Genomic DNA, 8,932 nt, shown 5'->3' on the forward strand with positions numbered 1-8,932 from the left:
TTTCTTTAAATAAAATAAAATAAAATAAAATAAAATAAAATAAAATAAAATAAAATAAAATAAAACAAAACAAAATAAAATAAAATAAAATAAAATCAGGCTGCTCAGGCTTTTAAATTCATTAAAAAGTTCCATCTTCTAGTGAGTATTTTCCTGGAAGTGATTTATCTGTTTGGAAACAATAGCCACACCCTTCCCTAGTCAGTGTCCTCTGTCCCATCTCTTTTTCGTGTTATGGGTATCATCATTGTGGTGTGGAGTCTGTGGCACCTGGTCCCTGGGATTTTATTCCACAGTTGGGCTGCATGCTTGTGACTCCTTTAAAAATAATGATTTGTGCTCAACTTGAGTTTTTGTAGGTGACATTTTAAAGTAAAAACTTGACTCCACTTGGGGGTGGGGAGTGAGTAGTTGGAGGGGACGAGCTGGCTTAAAAATTGAACCCTGTAAAGTTTACAGGCCATCTAAAGTGAGGCTAACTCCAACAGCCGTGAAACAAAAAATAGCACCGTCACTTTACAGGGTTTTTCCGGGAGACCGAATTTAAGTGTTCAAGTCCAGCCCGTGCAATAAAATGGACTTTATGATGGCTTTCCAATAGGCGTAGGAGATGGGGAAAAGGACACTTCTGTTGGTGAGCATCCTAAAAACAAGGCCTCCCAGGTGAGTGTAAGAGGTGGTGAAGGTTTGCTGAGGAGAAAGCTTGTTAAAATTAAAGTAGCAAGATCTTGGGTAACCAGTGAAGCCCTAGAAACTTTGTTTCTTTAGTGAGATCCAGTGTTAACCAGTGACATCCTAGAAACTTCCTTTCCTTCCTCCTTTCCTTCCTCCTTTCCTCCCTCCTACCACTCTTTTTTCTTTCCTCTCTTTCTCCTTCTCTCTCTCTCCATCCTCATTATAGGGAAGTCTTCCTGAGTATCTCTAACAAGGGTTAGAAACTAATGAAAGCAGACTCCCTGAATCTCACCATACCAGGGGTGAGACAGGCAGGTGGACAGTGATAGTCTCTCTCAGATGCTGTCCTGGAGATATTACAGTGTCTGTTGGGAGCTGGTGGCAATGCTGGGCTAGGTGTCAAGCACTTCTGTGTTGCTAACTCATTACCTTCCCCAGCAGCTCTGTGAAATAGGTGCTGTTAACCTCATTTTGCAGGTTGGCAGAGGCATGGCACAGGAGTTACCCAAGGTGAGACAGTGACCTGCAGAGAAGGTGCCGGGGGAGCCACCTGGAACAGCTTGCTCTGCCTGGGGGTGGAAAACATGACTATAAACAGGGATGCTGAATGTCCTGGAGCGAAGTGGACGGAGCAAATGCATTCTGCACACAGGAGCACTGTGTCCCTAGGGAAGGTGCTCGCTCAGAAGCAGGGCCCTTCGGAGGAGCAGGGGGGCTGCAGATTGGAGAGCTGTGATGGCCTTGGGGGAGGCTGTGAGTCCCAACAGGAGTCAAAGGAGGAGTTTGCAAAGGGCTTGAGGCCATTGCAGTCAACTGGCAACGAGGAGAGTCAGTAAAACCTAGAGGGGAGACTGGCTATGGGGCTAACCTACTGCAATGTAGGTGCTGGTCTGAACCAGGCTAGCGGGCTATGAACATGCCAGGAGGGAGCTCGAAGAGGTTATGAACAGTGCATTTGTATATGTGCAGTTATCTTTCTGTAAATAGGAAGAAGGGATGGTTAAGATTGGTAGACAAGAAAAAATAACTGTCAAATGATTTTATTGAGTAAATAGTCTATTTATTTATTTATTTATTTATTTATTGTTTGTTTGTTTGTTTGATTTTGAGAAAAGGTTTCTCTGTGTAGCCCTGGCTGGCGTGGAACTAGCTATTTAGACCAGGCTGGCTTTGAACTCACAGAAATCCTCCTGCCTCTGTCTCTGGGGGTCTGGGAATACTCACATATTTATTTTTTATCTAAAAAAAGGATGGTATTATTATAGTTATAAAGGGCAATATTATAAGAAACCCAAAATTACACACACATACATACACACACACACACACACACACACACACACCAGCAACTGATATTTGGGAAGGACTCTAACCTTAAAGCTGAAGGCATATTTAACTGAGCACGGGTTTTGTTGTTTGTTTGTTTACTAATCTGTAAGGAACCTTCTTATTCTAGGTTGTAGACTAAGAGTTGATCGTGTTCAGGTTTGAGGAAACTGAGTGTGAGTCTTTCCTTGGCATCCGACAGTCTTCCTCACCCTTTCGTTTATTATTGCTAGGGTTATCCAACAACAGCAAGCACGTACTACCTGACCAAAGCCACACAGCAGGTGACAGAAAACTAAGATACTTATTACTGAACAGCATGTTATGATCCAATCTGAAGTAACTTCTTATGCCTTTGGAGAAAGTTAGGAGATTTTGCTTAGGACGAGAAAGAATATTTTACATAAAAGAAAACATTTTTCAAAAATACAAATGTGACCTAATTTAATTTCCCATACATGTCTCCACCAGCTTTGGGGGGGGGGGGGGGAGGTTAAAATGCAATTCTCTGAAACGAAGTCATTTGATAGAAGAATATTAACCTGCTCGCCCCTTGTACTTTGACTCGTTTTCGCTGCTTTTCATTTTTGTTTGTAGGTCTATTCATTTTGGTGAGACCAGGCACGTTGCTAGGTAACGGGCCCATGGCGGGCCAGCATGTTAGTCTGGCTGGCTGGCCCGGGTGGCAGACTTCCCTAGTGCTAGCTGGCGGCAATGCAGTCTCTCACAAAAAGCATTTATCACCGGGCAGGCACAGTAATGGCCACTCAGTGGAGGGGAAATTGAGCTGACCCGAAGGCCAAAGCTGTTAGGGAGACTGGTGGGAAGGGTAAGAGGGTCAGAGCACCCTTTTCCCACCCACTTAGTGGGCAGAAAGCGGTACAACAGCCTAGCCACTGTTTTCACTAACATATCCCGAGGCTTTGCACCTGAAATAAATGTTTGTTTGACATTAACGATAAAAAAAAAAAGAGGCAAAAAATAAAATCGGTTTGTTTCGAGAACAATGAAGCAACCAAGAAACTCTGTGATTTAAAGTTAGCCCGGGCCCCAAGATCTGATTTGGATAGCCATGCCGGAAGGGAGATACACAGGGAAGGGGCGTTCTAAACTATTAGGGTACCCTCATAGCGAGCATACAAACTTTTCTGTACACCGATGAATCTGAACATTGATAAGTAGAATTTATTTCACAGTCATCAAATACTGATCACTGCAGAAACCATCCTCTTCAAATTTCAATTAAACTACATGGCATTTTCCTTCAGTATTAACTTTGGGTTACCATGAAATACAGTTTATCAAAACAGGAATGTCTTAGGGTACTTTTGTAACACCAAAAATGGCAACACGTATTTGATGCTATCCTTATCTACACTGTGGGTGTTATAGATTTTTCTACAAATCTCATTGTTTCTTTGTGTTTTTTTTCCCTCAGAATTACTTTTTACATGAATAACTAGAGAAGAAAGTAGATGCTAGAGCAACAGTCAGAAACATGTGAATAACACCATAAGAATTAAAATCATTGTAAATGCTATCAAAATTACACACAAAATATTTTTATGTCAAAAGCAACATTTAGTAGTGGGGGGACACAGCTATTTCTTTCTTAGACTGCTTATCTTTTGCAATTAACTATATGCCATTCCATTTTGTGCTAGAACTTGAAAATTTATATGAGAAATTATATAAAAGACTTCAAATGTCTGCATTAAAAAGTAAGTGCTGCATGTTACCCATATTTCATTTTTAATTATGTCCCATGTTGAACAGTATGCAGTTCCGACACAGCTTTACCTGGGTGCAGGCTTGTTCTTTGTTTTTCCGATGAGGAACAGGTAACTACCTATCTGAAATTAATACCCAATCCTTGTCCACTGTGTGAACTGAGCAAAATGGCCCTCCTCTCTGCGTACCAGTTTCCTGCCAAAGAAGGGAAAGAAATCCGACCTGGACTACCCACCTTCACGCCCCGGGGCTCAGGCGTATGAAATACCTCGCAGACAGGAGACAACAGTTGTTTTGAGAAGGTGAAAAAGGAAACTTAGCAAGGCACTGGAAAGATGTAGGGGGCAGGTTTCAAGACCACCCCCCGATTCTGCTGGTTTTGATAGGATCGAACACCTTGTCCCATAAAAGGCCTATACCTGCCAGGCAGAGCCAGCCACCTGCGGTCCTTTTAGCCAATGAGCTGGCTCCAGTTCTCCACAGGCAGGGGAATGCTGAGGCTTTTCTTCAGAAAGGGAACAGTGTTAGGGAATACAGGAGGAGCCTGCCTGTTCTTCATGCTGCTCTTCTGCTTCAAACAACAATGTTTAACCAACAAAAGAAGAGACCAAGACAACCCCAGTTTAGTGATTCCCCTGAAAGTCATCAAATAAAAACGTGAACTTTAAAATTGATCAGGATTAATTTCACTGACACTGTATCATAACATATCCCTCTTCAGAGACTCATTTGTTGAGCTGCAGATGCAAAGAAAGTGAAGAAAGAAATAAATCAGAATACAATACAGCAATTAGACTTTTGCCACTGATAGAATACTAAAAATGTACGATTTATCAAAGCATTAACAAACAGAGGTAAACACAAGACTTATATTTTCTTTTGGAACACCGAGAGAGGAAGATTAAAATAATAACCAAGACCATGTGTATCGATAAATTTAATTTATAAATGTTCAGTTGCCAAAAGATGCCATTTCATCTGCTAGTTTGAAGACTGCTACAAGCAGGATGATTTATCAAAGTCAGTGCTATCCAGTCAGTACCGAACACTGCAATCACTCTCATCTCTACAGACATTCTCCTTCCCAGATGAAAGAGCTTCAGTCAATGGGAGTGTGGTAAGTGTATCAAGCTTGCATTTGAAATTCAGTACATATATAGTACATTTCTTTCCATGGAGTGTCCTCTCCAGTACCCATGCCAGGCATTCCCCTTACATTATGATCTTATTTTATCATGACACCATCCCAGGAGTAGCTATCCATCATTATCTTCCCAATGTACAGATGAGAAAAGTGAGTCTGATGGAAGAATGACAATTTTTAGGACATAGCTTCATTATGTGGCCCAGGCTGGCCTTGAACATCTAATCCTTCTGCCTCAGCCTCTCCTCTCTGGGTATTATAGAACTACATTGCCATTCACTGATGACATCTTGCTTTTAATAAATATTAGAGTCAGAATGTGAACCCAGTCCTCCTTAGCTTTAAGGAGGACTCACAGGGGCTGGAGAGATGGATCAGTGGTTAGGAACATTTTTTTGGTTTTGCAGAGGACTTGAGCTCAGATCCTAGAACTCTCATGGTGGCTCACAACCACCCATAACTTCAGTTCTAGAGGATCTAATATCTTCTGGCCCCCAGGGACGACAGGTATGCACACTATATACAAACAATACACATAGGCAAAATGCGTGCACATAGAGTAGAAATAAAAATTTTAAGGTGTGCAGTCCTAGTCACAACTATAGATCTATTTAAATACAGGTGTTTGAAAGACAAATATCTGACAATTATTTGGAAGAATTTTAAACCTTCTTTTCTCAGATCGAGAAGCTGAGATGAACTGGTACTCAGAGACCTTGCAGGGGCACGATTAGGTATAAAATCTCTGTGAGCATGCCTCAGTAGCTAGTACAGTTAAAAATGTGGTGGCACACACCTGTAATCGAGCACTCAGGAGGCTGAAGCAGGAGGATCACAAATTCAATGCCAATCTTGATTAAACAGCAAGGTCCTGTCTCCAAATAAATAAATAAATAAATAAATAAATAAATAAATAAATACCAGTCAATGCCAATACGTCTATCTATATGTCTTAGTCAAGGTTTGTATTCCTGCACAAAACATCATGACTAAAAAGCAAGTTGGGGAGGAAAGGGTTTATTCAGCTTATAATTCCACATTGCTGTTTATCACCAAATGAAGTCAGGGCAGGAACTTAGAGGCAGATGCTGATGTGGAGGCCTTGGAGGGGTGCTGTTTACTGGCTTGCTTCCCCTGGCTTGCTCAGCTTGCTTTCTTATAGAACCCGAGGCTACCAGCCCAGGGATGGCACCACCCAAAATGGGCTAGGCTTGCCCCCCTTGATCATTAGTTGAGAAAATGCCCCACAGCGGGATCTCATGGAGGCATTTCCTCAAGGGAGGTTCCTTTCTCTGTGATAACTCCAGTTTGTGTCAAGTTGACACACAAAACCAGCCAGTACTGTATATAAATATCATATCCGCTACAAGGCTAAGTAGGGCTGGGGAAAACTGTCTACTTCATCCTGCTGGCCTTGTCCATACAGCTCTCTGTGGGGCACAGGGCACAGAGACACTGAGTTCTTAGTTCTTAGATTCATCCCAGGTATTAGAGTCATCTACACGGCATTCGGACATATGAACACACACTGGTCTAGTTGTTACCATTGCTATGTATCAGGAATTTGATAGTGGTTGTAATAATTTCAACAGTATCCCTCTCAAATGCCCTTCCCCGAACTCCCAAATGTGATGCCTTTTGTCCATAGGGTCATTGCGGCACGGCGGTCACACCAGAAAGGAAAGGACTTCTACACCATTGACTGGTGTCCTGGTTTCTCCAAAAGGGAAAGAGAAGAAGAGACAAGGTGAGAATGGCACCTGATGACAGAGGCAGGAATTGGAATGATGGAGCCATAGCCAAGGAGTGTCCAAGATTCTCAGTAACTTCCAGGAGCTAGGAGCCAGGCTTGGAACGGTCTGAGTGGGCATTTCAGAAGGCGCGGACTGGTATTGTCTTAAGCTGTCTGGGACTGTTGCACTTTGTTATAACAACCTAGAAAATGGAAGCAACAGTCATTCCCAATACTTTGCTTTCCTTCTGATACTGCTAAGGGTACTTAGAAGCAGAGAGATGTAGGAACACATGCCTCAGCTCAGTCTCTGAGGGTAAGAACTGAGGGTGAGAGACATGTAGGTCACAAGGAAGTGGGCACGCGGGTGGAGCATCCCTTAACAGTAATAGGTATTTTCAGAAAAAGACAAATGAGAAGAGTTTGCTTGGAACCAATTATCATATGAAGAAGAAAAGTGTGGAAAGAAGCCAAGTTCTTCTTATTGGACCTCTCTAAGTCGCTTGAGACCCTCACTAATCAAAGCATAGTCTGTGGACCAGAAGACATGGCATTTATGGAAGCTTGCTAGAAATGCAGAGAGCATGCTGGGAAACTTTGCCTTACTACTGTGATATCAGCAGTATTGTGTGGAGGCTCCTTAGAAATACACCCACCTGGACCTACTGAAAATTCTGCATCTTAGCCTGGTACCCAGGTGACTGAGAGATACACAGACGTGAGAAGCTCTATTCCAAGGGATCCAAAGCCTCTGCTGAGCTGTGTGAGAAAAGCCAGTGGATACAAAGTTGGCCGAGGCAAGGTGCAGGAAGGAGGGCTATACCGTGGTCCTCTGGACAGCACCATACAGCTAACATTTACTGATCAGGTATTGCATGATGTGCTTGTGTGTCCATTTCTTAAATCATCTTAAAGGACTTATTTTGCAATTGTAATGGAAAGTACAGAAAACATGCTACAGATTCTGAACAAAAATTCTGAAACTGACATGCATAGAAAGCTAAAGATTATTATTATAATTAATTTGTTTATTTGTATTATTTTATTTCATGTGTAAGAGTATTTTGCATACATGTATGTCTGTTCCAGGTCCCTAGGAGCAGTTTATAATTCTATCATGGTATGGCATTGAGTGCTCTGAAGTCCCTGTTGTTTTGTTGGTCTGACCGTATGGAGACCCCAGTGCAGAGGGCAGGCAAGTGCTCTGCCACTGCCACAGGCTCTGTGCCACAGGCTCTGTGCCACAGGCTCTGCCCTATTTTTCACTTTTTGTTTTGTGGCAGAATCTCACTAAATTGCTAAGACTGACCTTGAACTTGGAATGCTCCTGCCTCCGCCTCCTGGCCAATGTGGTACTTCTATACAAGTATACACTATATCATGATCACACCAGACAATCATTTCTGTTCCCTTAAATGTTTTGAAATACCACTTCTTTGTGTTCGCAGCCTGTCCATGCCTGTGTCCTTCTTCTTTATAAAACAAATAGTAAGTTATTGTGAGCTATCATAACTACTGTAAAATTCTAGAACTCATCTTCCTATCAAACTGTACCCCAGTATTCATTATGCAAGGTCACATGTATGTGCAGGTCACATGTGTGTCCAAAGGCGTATGTGCATGTGTGTGTGTGTGTGTGTGTGTGTGTATGCAAGGACACATGTTTGTACATGTGTGTATATTGTAACAACCAGAAGCCAAGCTCAGGTGTTGTTTCCAGGAGCCATTCACCTTGGGTTTGGATGTAGGGTCTCTCACTGGCCTGGGACTCACCAATTAGGCTAGGCTAGCTGGCTAGTACGCCCCAATAGTTCCGTCTGTCTTCACCTCCCCAGCACTGGGAATGCTAGCATGCTCCCTCAGGCCTGTTTTTTTACTTGAAGAGAGGTGATGAACCTCAGGTCTTCACGCTTATGTGGAAATCACTTTATTGACTTGAGCTATGGATTTGTTTTTAATGCCTGATTTATTTCATTTGATATAATATACTCCTGTTGCCATTGGGGGGGGGGGTGCTGGAGAAATATTCCTTTAGATAAAGACAGATAGACAGACCTACAGAGATCAGACAGACACAGACATTTTCTTTAGCCATTCATCTGCCAATGGACAACTGTTGATCTGCTCTTGTGAACTGTGATACTGCTATGCTAAACATGAGACAGTTCTCTTTATCCCAGCAGCTGTCCCGTGCTTATCATGATAAACGCAAGAAAGAGTCCCATGCTACACGTGCAGTAAGTACTGCAATGGGAACCTGAGCCTTTCTTCCTCAGCTTCCTTCAAGTGTGCTGAGACCTCATACCTTTGCCCAGGAAGTTCCC

This window comes from Apodemus sylvaticus, chromosome 3 (genome assembly GCF_947179515.1).
Source record: "Apodemus sylvaticus chromosome 3, mApoSyl1.1, whole genome shotgun sequence".
NCBI lineage: Eukaryota > Metazoa > Chordata > Mammalia > Rodentia > Muridae > Apodemus > Apodemus sylvaticus.